Source organism: Phyllostomus discolor, chromosome 2 (genome assembly GCF_004126475.2).
Source record: "Phyllostomus discolor isolate MPI-MPIP mPhyDis1 chromosome 2, mPhyDis1.pri.v3, whole genome shotgun sequence".
Taxonomy (NCBI): Eukaryota; Metazoa; Chordata; class Mammalia; order Chiroptera; family Phyllostomidae; genus Phyllostomus; species Phyllostomus discolor.
Window position 1 is genome coordinate 55,434,604 of NC_040904.2, and position 9,867 is coordinate 55,444,470.

A 9,867-nucleotide genomic window follows, 5' to 3' on the forward strand; every position below is an offset into this window, starting at 1 on the left:
TAAAAATGGATCTGCCTTTTGACCCAGCAGTTCCACTGCTGGGACTCTATCCTAAGAATACTAAAACACCAATTCAAAAGAACCTATGCATCCCTATGTTCATAGCAGCACAATTTACAATAGCTAGATGCTGGAAGTGACCTAGATGCCCATCAGTGAATGAATGGATCAGAAAACTATGGTACATTTATGCAATGGAATTCTATGCAGCAGAAAGAAAGAAGGAGCTCCTATCCTTTGCAATAGCATGGATGGAGCTGGAAAACATTATGCTTAGCGAAACAAGCCAGGCAGTGAAAGACAAATACCATATGATCTCACCTTTAACAGGAACCTAAATAACAAAACAAAGAAACAAGCAAAATATAACCAAAGGCACGGAAATAGAGGACAGGCTCACGGTGACCGGAGGGGAGAGAAGAGGGAATTTAAGGGGACAGTGGGAAGGATTCACAGGAACAAGCTTAAAGGACAAATGGTCATAAACTAAGGGGAGGGTAGTAATGGGAGGGAAGTGGGGAGGGGTAGGAGGGGGGACTGGATTGGGAGTAAAAAGGAGAAAACTGTATTTGAACAATGATTAAAATAAAATTAAAAAAAAGGAAAAAAAAAGAAAAAAAAAGAAGAGGAAATTTGACTTGGCCACTGTAAATTAGGAAGTTTACAGACATTATTTGAAAAAGGTATTTAAAGTCACCAATAAAACCTGTCTATTTATCCCACAAAATAAGTGGAGCTGTCATTTGGCTGATGCTTTGATTTTTTCCCTGCTATATAATGTAAAATTGTCTTAATGAGGAGAAGATGATATAAAAATAGAGTTTCTTTTAGATTTAAGAAAAGAAAAAATCTAAAATATACTTCCTTTTTCTTCATGATGCTATTACTAATTGTAAGAAAATCTGGCTAGGTGTGTGTATGAGGGGCAGAATGCATGAATTTGCATTTTAACTGTTTAATGTCACAATGCAGTTCACTGTGTGAAGCATGCAATTTGATGACATTCTAACTAAAATGTGATTTAATAATGGCTTTATATCATTTTATGTTGTGGAATAAAAACTTCTAATTTTTTTCCTTTTTATTCATTTCAGTGATACAGTAACCATTTTAAATTAGTATGATGTAAATACTAACAGATTATCATCAACAGGGCAGCAAACAAAATAGAAACATACTCATAGAGAACAGATGGACAGCTGTCAGAAGGACATGGGGTTGGGGACTGGGTGAGAAAGGTGATGGGATTAAGCAAAAAATCAAACAAAAAACAAACAAACAAAAAACTTATAGACAGACAACACTTTGATTACCAGAAGGAAAGGAGATGGGGGAAGTAGGAGATAGTAAAAGAGGGAAGAATGGTGATAGAAAGAGACTTTACTTGGGGTGGTGAACATGATACAATATACAGATGAGGTATTATATAACTGTATGCCTGAAACCTATATAATTTTGTAACCCAATATAACCTCAATCAATTCAATAAAATGAAGAATTCTACACATATTACATATAAAAAATCCTACAAATATTAAAAGAATAACATGTAAAATGCTAGTATGCCCTGAGAGACACTTGTTCTGAAGTTATTCTTTGTGTATTTGTGGAAACACCTTGGCTCACTCCACACAGTCAAAGTATGAGTCCCATAGTTGGTGAGCTAGCTTCTGAATGACAGAGCTCTGAAAATGTCACCTATCCAAACTGCTTAGTGAGAGATGTAGAAACCCTAACTGTATTTCCAACAGCAAAACAGGCCCCAAGACAGGATTTCCCATCACAGGACACAGAGAAAATGATAAGACACACAAGTATGTGGCAGCTGGGTGCACATGGACCAGACTGCTTGTGGGTGAAAATGACAGTTTTGGCCATTTCAGTCCCCACTCAGCTTTCTCAAAGTATGAGGGCTTCTACACCTCAAGCAAGTCTACTTCAGTCATTTAGTAATGATTGAAATATATTCTTGTGATAGAAAATCATATTTTGAAATAAATAAATGTTATGTCAAAAAGATGAATCATTAATGTTACGCTCCTGTCAAAAAAGAAACAAAATATTAGTAAAAGAAACTTATATGATCAATCTTTTGCCTATCTTCAAAGTGGCAGAAATTTCATGTATCTGGTTGATATTCTAATTTTTTAATCAAAATGTAAAATATTAGTAATAATCTAGAAATTATTACAAATTTTGCTGTTAACATACTTGTCCACACATAGTATAATCTGTATGCCCTCTTTTATTAGTATATAAAAATAACTCTTCTAAAATTAAAATTAATATGAGAGTTCTCTATTAGTACATGATAGCTTTGTTTCTATATTGAAGACTTTTCCCCTGTTAAGCTCAAGACCCATAAGAGCTCTCTAAGGACAAGAACTGAGATCTGGTTACCATCTACTTAAAGATGGTACAGTAGCCTATAAATCCCCTGTTCTATGACACTATGGTTACTGCTATTGAACAAGGTATAATTTTTACTCTAACACAGGTATTTGTTTCTCTATCTGTGGTGACAGATGTTACTCTCTCAGTGTCCAAATGTAGAGAAGAAGAGGACACCTCTTTTACAGTATAATTACAACTAGTCCTCACCATATTTCATGGGTTCCCAAGGCTACAGCCATTTGGTGACATGTTTGTCCATCACAGCAGATCCCCCTCCTTATCCAAGGGGATGTATTCCAAGACCCTCAGTGGATGCCTGAAACCACAGGTAGTATTTAACCCAATATTTACTGTGATTTTTTCTATATAGTCACATGCCACATAATGACGTTTTGGTCAAGTACAGACCACATACACAAGGGTGGTCCCATAAGATTATAATGGAGCTAAAAAATTTCTATTGCTTAATGATATAGTAGTGCAATACATTACTTATTAGTTTGTGGGGTACCTGGTGTAAACAAACCTACTATGCTGTCTGCTGGATAAAAGTATAGTGTATACAATCATGTAAGTATATAATACCTGCAAATAATAATAAATAACTACATTACTGGTTTATATAGTTACTACACTTACTTTTTATTGTTAGAGTACCATCTTTCTACTTATAAAAATGCAAGAAAATATTATGCAGTAATATGCAGGAAGCAGCCTCATACATCTCTTATTTACCACTCTCTTGATTGCATCATTTTTTTCTGTGTTTGATTTAATCTTATGTTGTTTTGTACAATAACATGTTGCACCAGTTTGTAGCCACAGAACCTAGGTATGTAGCAGGGTATACTACCTAAGTTTGTGTACATGTACTCTATGATGTGCCCACAATGATGAGATTGCTTTATGATGCTTTTTCCAGCATGTATCATTGTTGCTAAGTGGCACAGTAAAGTTTAACAACAATAACAAAAATAAAATGCAACAATTATAACAATACACTGTAATAAACATGAATGTGGTGTTCTCTCTTTCACAATATCTTATTGTTCTCTACTTACATTTTCCCTCAAAGGAAGGACTTTGCAGCTTCTTTTCAGCATATCTCAAATTTCTAGCATCGCTACTCCTGCACTTTGGGATGGTTTTTAAATAAAATAAGGGCTCCCGGAGCACAATCACAGCAATACTGAGACAGTGGATCTGATAACCCAAAAGCTACTAGGTGACTAACAGGTAGAGAGTGTATATAGTACAGAGATGCTGGACAAAAGCATAATTCACATCCCAGGCAGGATGGAGCTGATGGCACAAGATTTCATCCTGATTCTCAGAAAGTTGTTTGATGAAAATTTACCAATTGTTTATTTCTGGAATTTTCCATTTAATATTTTAGGACGGCAATTGACCAAGAGGTACTAAAACTGCAGAAAGGAAAACTTCAGATAAGGGAGAGACTACTGTGCTTATATTTCTGCCAGCAACACCCATAACTGTACCATTACCTAGTCCTATTCCTATGCCTATAGTTATATCTTTCTTATGAATAAGCCACTTGGATATTAAAACAATGTTTATTTTAAATAACTGGAAAATAAGGTGATTGTAGAGACATTTCTCTCAGTATTTCCTTTCCAAGCAATTTCCTCCTCGAAATTATTCTCTAGCTTCATATTCCCTAAAGGAGAAACCTCTTAGCCAGTTCTCATGGGCCCTAATGATCTGAATTTCAGTTATCTTTTCAAGAATCTCTTTTACCATTTTTTGGTGCACACACAGTTCAGCCGTTCACTATTATTGGGTAAGAAAGTATGCCAAACTCAGAAAGAAGTTTAAGTTTGGTGGACTCTGCTGGATTTTCCACCCAAGGTCTCACAATGTAGAATTTTGGCTGAGCTGGATCAGTGTTCTCTTTGAATTTCCAACAGTGTTTGCAGAATTCATTCTTTTGTAGGTGTAAAGTTCATATAGCATGGGTCTTCATCGCCAGCAAGAAAGTGTATTTCTGAGTTTGAATCTGCTGTTGAAGAGGTTATCTGATTAGGTCAGACTCACTCAGGATAATCTTTTTTTTATTAACTCAGATAAGCCTTTAATTATGCAAAAATCAATTTTTCTAACAAAGAAAGTAATATGATCATCAGAATGATAGGCTTTAAAAAAATTTTTATGCCCTCCTCCCCCTAGCAATCACCATACTGTTGTTTATATCCATTAGTCCTTTTTCCTTCTTGCTCAGTCCCTCCACCCACTACTCACACACCCACCCTTAGAAGTCATCTGTTCTCCATGTATGAGCCTGTCTCTGTTTTGCGTGTTAGTTCAGTTTGTTTATTAGATTCCACATTTGAATGAAATCATGTAGTATTTGGCTTCCTCTGACTGGCTTATTTCTCTTAGCATAACGTTCTCCATGTCGACCCATGCTGTCATAAAAGATACACTATTCTTTTTCACAGCTGAGTAGTATTCCATTGTGTAAGTGTCTCATAGTTGTTTTATGCACTCATCTACTGATTGACATTGGGGTTGCTTCCCAATAATACTGCAATGAACATTCAGGTGCTTGTATTTTTTCAAATTAGTGTTTTGGGATCTTTTGGATATATCCTCAAAAGTAAAATTACTGGGTTATAAGGCAGTTCCATTTAAATTTTTTGAGGTAATTCTATATTGCTTTCCACAGTGGCTGCACCAATCAATCTGTATTTCTACTTACAGTGCCAAAGTGTTCCCTTTCTCACATCCTCACCTGCACCTGTTTGTTGATTTATGGTTGATAGTCACTCTCTCAGGTGTGAAGTGATATATCATTGTGGTTTTAATTTGCATTTCTCTGGTGATTAGTGTCCTTGAGCATCTTTTCATGTACATTGGCCATCTTTATGTCCTCCTTGGAGAAGTGTCTATTCAGGTCCTTTGCCCATTTTTAGATTGATTTGTTTAGGGGATTTTTGGTATTGAGTTTTATAAGTCCTTTGCAAGTTTTGGATATTAACCCCTTATCAGATGTATTGGTAAATATGTTCTCTCATTCAGTGAATTTTCTTTTTATTTTGTTGAAGATTTCCTTTACTGTGCCAACACTTTATTTTGATGAGATCCCATTTGTTTATTTATCTTTTATTTCCCTTGCCTGAAGAGATATATCAGAAAAAAATATTACTATGAGAAATGTCCAAGATTTTACTGTCAAAGTTTTCTTCTATGATTTTTATGGTTTCAGGTATAATATTTAAGTTTTTAGTCTATTAGAATTTATTATAGTGTGTCATGTAAGAAGGCAGTTTAATTTCATTTTTCTGCACATATCTGTGCAATTTTCCCAGCACCATTTATTGAATAAATTATCTTTAGCCCATTGTATGTGCTTAATTTCTCTGTCAAGTATTAATTGGCTATAATGGCTTGGGTTTATATCTGGGCTCTCTATTCTGTTCCATTGATCTATGTATCTGTTTTTATACCAGTGACATGCTCTGTTGATCACTTAAGCCTTATAGTAAAGTTTGATATTAGGTAGCGTGATTGTTCCAACTTTGTTCTTTGTTCCTAAGATCACTATTGCTATCCAGAGCCTTTTGCGTTTCCATATAAATTTTTGGAACATTTGTTCTAGTTCTGGGAGATACCATTGGTATCTTAATAGAAATTTCTTTGAATATGTAGATTGCTTCTGGTATTATGGGCATTTTAATGATGTTAATTCTTCCTATCCATGACTGCGATGATAAACCTTTAACCAGACTCATCGAAAAAAAAAAAAAGAGAGAGGGCCCAAATAAATAAAATCAGAAATGAAAAAGGATAAATAAGAACTGACACCAAAGAAATACAAATGATTGTAGGAAAATTTTATGAACAACTATATGCCAACAAATTGGACTACCTGGATAAAATGGATAAATTCCTAGAAACATACAATCTGCCAAAACTAAATTAGGAAGAGTCCGAGAACCTGAATAGACAGATTACACCTAGTGAAATTGAAGCAGTAATAAAAAAAAAAACTGCTAATAAACAGAAGCCCTGGACTGAATAGCTTCAAAGGTGAATCAAGTATTCCATGAAAAATCAACATCTTTCTTTCTTAAACTATTCCAAAATATTCAAGAGGCTGGGAGACTCCCCAGCTTATTTTATGAGGCCAGCATTATCTTAATTCTAAATTCAGATAAAGACACTACAGAAAAAAAAAAAGATAATTATAGGCCGATATCCCTGATGAACATAAATGTTAAAATTCTCAACAAAATGAGTAGCACACAAAATACAACAGTACATCAAAATGATCACACACCATAATCAAATGGGATTTATTCCAGAGATTCACAGTTGGTACAACATTCACAAATCAATAAATTTGATACGTCATGTAAATAAAGTGAATAAAAAAAACATGTGATAATAACAATAGATACAGAAAAGGCATTTGATAAAACCCAGCACCCATTTATGCTAAAAACTCTCAGCAAAGTGGGAATAGAGGGAACATACTTAAATATCATAAAGGCAGTATATGAAAAACCCACAGCCAGCATCCCACTAAATGGATAAAAAAATACAAGTGTTCCCCTTAAGATTGGGAACAGGACAGGGAGGTCTGTTTCACCTGTCTTATTGAACATAGTACTAGAAGTCCTAGCCATAGCAATCAGACAAAAAAAAAAAAAAAGAGAGAGAGAGAGAAAAGAAAGAAAGAAATAGCATCCAAATTGGAAAGGAAGAAGTAAAACTGTCATTATTTTCAGGTGGCATGATACTGTACACAGAGAACCCTAAAAATTCTACCATGAAACTTCAAGAACTGATAAATGAATTCAGTGATGTAGCACGATACAAAATAAATATCCAGAAATCAGTTGCATTTTTATATGCCAATAATGAATTATCAGAAAGAGAAATTAAGAAAATAATTCAATTCAAAATTCCTTCAAAAAGAATAAAATACTTTGGAATAAACCTAAACCTAACCAAGGGTGTAAAAAATATGTACTCCGAAAATTATGACAAAGAAAGAAATTGAAGAAGATACAAATAAGTGGGATGGTATGTGTTTATATTTGCAGGTTCTGCCATGGTGAAGAGTGGCATACTTTTGTTACACAAAGTATGCCACACCATGCTACCACACCAGCCAGACTGAACTACTTGCTTTTACTTATTCATGCCTCACACATTTTCTCAATACTTTTATTTGTGTGCTTCCTTCCATCTAGAATGATTATTTTTCTCAAGTTTTCATGTATAAATATTATAGTTTAAGAATTTAACAGTTAGCATAACATCATTTTAGTGATGAAACTGATTCTCCAAATAGCTCAGTGGTTTTGAACTGTGTGTTAACTATTGTTGTGTTGACAGCAGCTTGAAGAGTGAACACCCAGTATTAAATGAAAAGATATACAATAAAATAGGTCATATTACAGAATGGTGCACAGGATAAAGAGAAAGTATCCTATGATAAAGTGACACCTTTGTTTTAGTTTTATATGTACACATGTGTAATGAACTTATTACTATGTGTAACGAGCTTATTATATGTGTAAATGAGCTTATTACTATGGATTGTAGTAAAACAAATTTTGAGAAATAATAGCACTGCAGCAAATCTCTACCACCATTTGTCATATTCTACCTTGAATTACAGTATCTGTATTTAATATCTGTACTGTGTAATTCATTCCTGCAAGAAGAAACTATATCCATTTTATCTTTGTATTTCCCATCAAAGCTAGTATAATGCCTTATACATAGTATGAATTCAATAAAAAGTGTGTAGAACAAATGAAAATAAAGGTTATGTTTTATATTTTCAATTTTCCAACAAATAATCAAGTTAAATGTAAATCTTTGTATATATTTTCCTGATTTTATGTAAAAATGTCCTATTATTTATATACAAGGAATAGTTTATATCAATTATGAATTATTATAAAATTTTAGGTATTGGCAATATATAGACATCCAAGTGATTGATTAAAAAATTTCCCCTATTAATAATGGATCTCTAAAAATACATCTTAATTCAACAGATGTTTATTATTTATGAATCAGTTCTGGGCCCTAGAGATATAATACAGCAGGTATGGTAAAACCCTTACCTTGGGGAACCTGTATCTACTGGGAGATGTGGTCAACACACAAAAAGAGGGTTTGCACTGTGACTACCATTATCAAGGGCAGAGTTCTATAACAGAGTTACTAAGAGGACCTACGGTACAGAGGCAGTTAGCAAAGATTGCTCTGAGGAGGAGGTCAAGAATGTAAGAACTTAGAAACTGTAAGATATTTTGATTTAGAACCAGAATACAGGGGTAAATTCAGGGGTAATTTACTGTGAAATTACATGATTATGTCTTGGTAGAAAATACTAATTATTCAGTATGATTTTTTATACTATTCAATGGAATACAGAGTCATTCAATGAATACCATACTTTATGCAAATACGTGTAAATATGCATTTGTTTTTGTTTTTTTTTTTTAGATTTTATTTATTTATTTTTAGAGAGGGTAGGGAGGGAGAGAGAGAGAGAGAGAGAAACATCAATGTGCGGTTGCTGGGGGTCATGGCCTGCAACCCAGACATGTACCCTGACTGGGAATCGAACCTGTGACACTTTGGTTCTCAGCCTGCACTCAATCCATAAATATGCATTTGTTAAAAACAAAAATGCATGAATATATATTTTGTACATATAAAGTTCAAACATTATATGTATAAAATATATATGGATTTATATGGATTTATATGGATTTATTTATATAAATAAAATGCTAAGTATATTTTTCTTGTATATCTAACAATATAAATATAATTACATTTTATTTAACTGACATCAACTATTTGACCTAAATAATTTTAATTGGGAAGACAGAAAGTTGGTGTCAGTATTCTGCTTTTATACTTTCCTCAGTTCTTTGTGATCTACCTGAAAGTGTACTATTTTCAAAAATCCAGCCCTGACTGGTGTGGCTCAGTGAATTGAGTGCCAGCCTGCAAACCAAAAGGTCACCTATTTGATTCCCAGTCAGGGCACATGCCTGGGTTGCAGCCAGGTCCCCAGTAGGGAATGTGTGAAAGGCAACCACACATTGATGGTTCTCTTCCACTCTTTCTCCCTCCCTTCCTCTCTCTCTAAAATTAAATAAATAAAAATTTAAAAAATATACAAGAGTAGCAAAAAAATCACCAAATCAATAAATAGAATACAGCAAGTATTTATTGTGTATATAAGAACATTTCTAGAACTGTGAGCTTGCACATTCAAAGACTGACACGAAGGTCAGAAGATGAAGTTATATAATGGTTTCTAACATGGAAATGAGGAAGGTAACATTTACAATAATAGATTATTAGTGAGGAATTCCAGACAGCAGGGAATTAGAAAATGATAAGTTTTTATTATAATGGTCAGAGGTATTCACAAAAAATAACCATAGTTAAGTTTTGGTTATGTTCATGAAACAA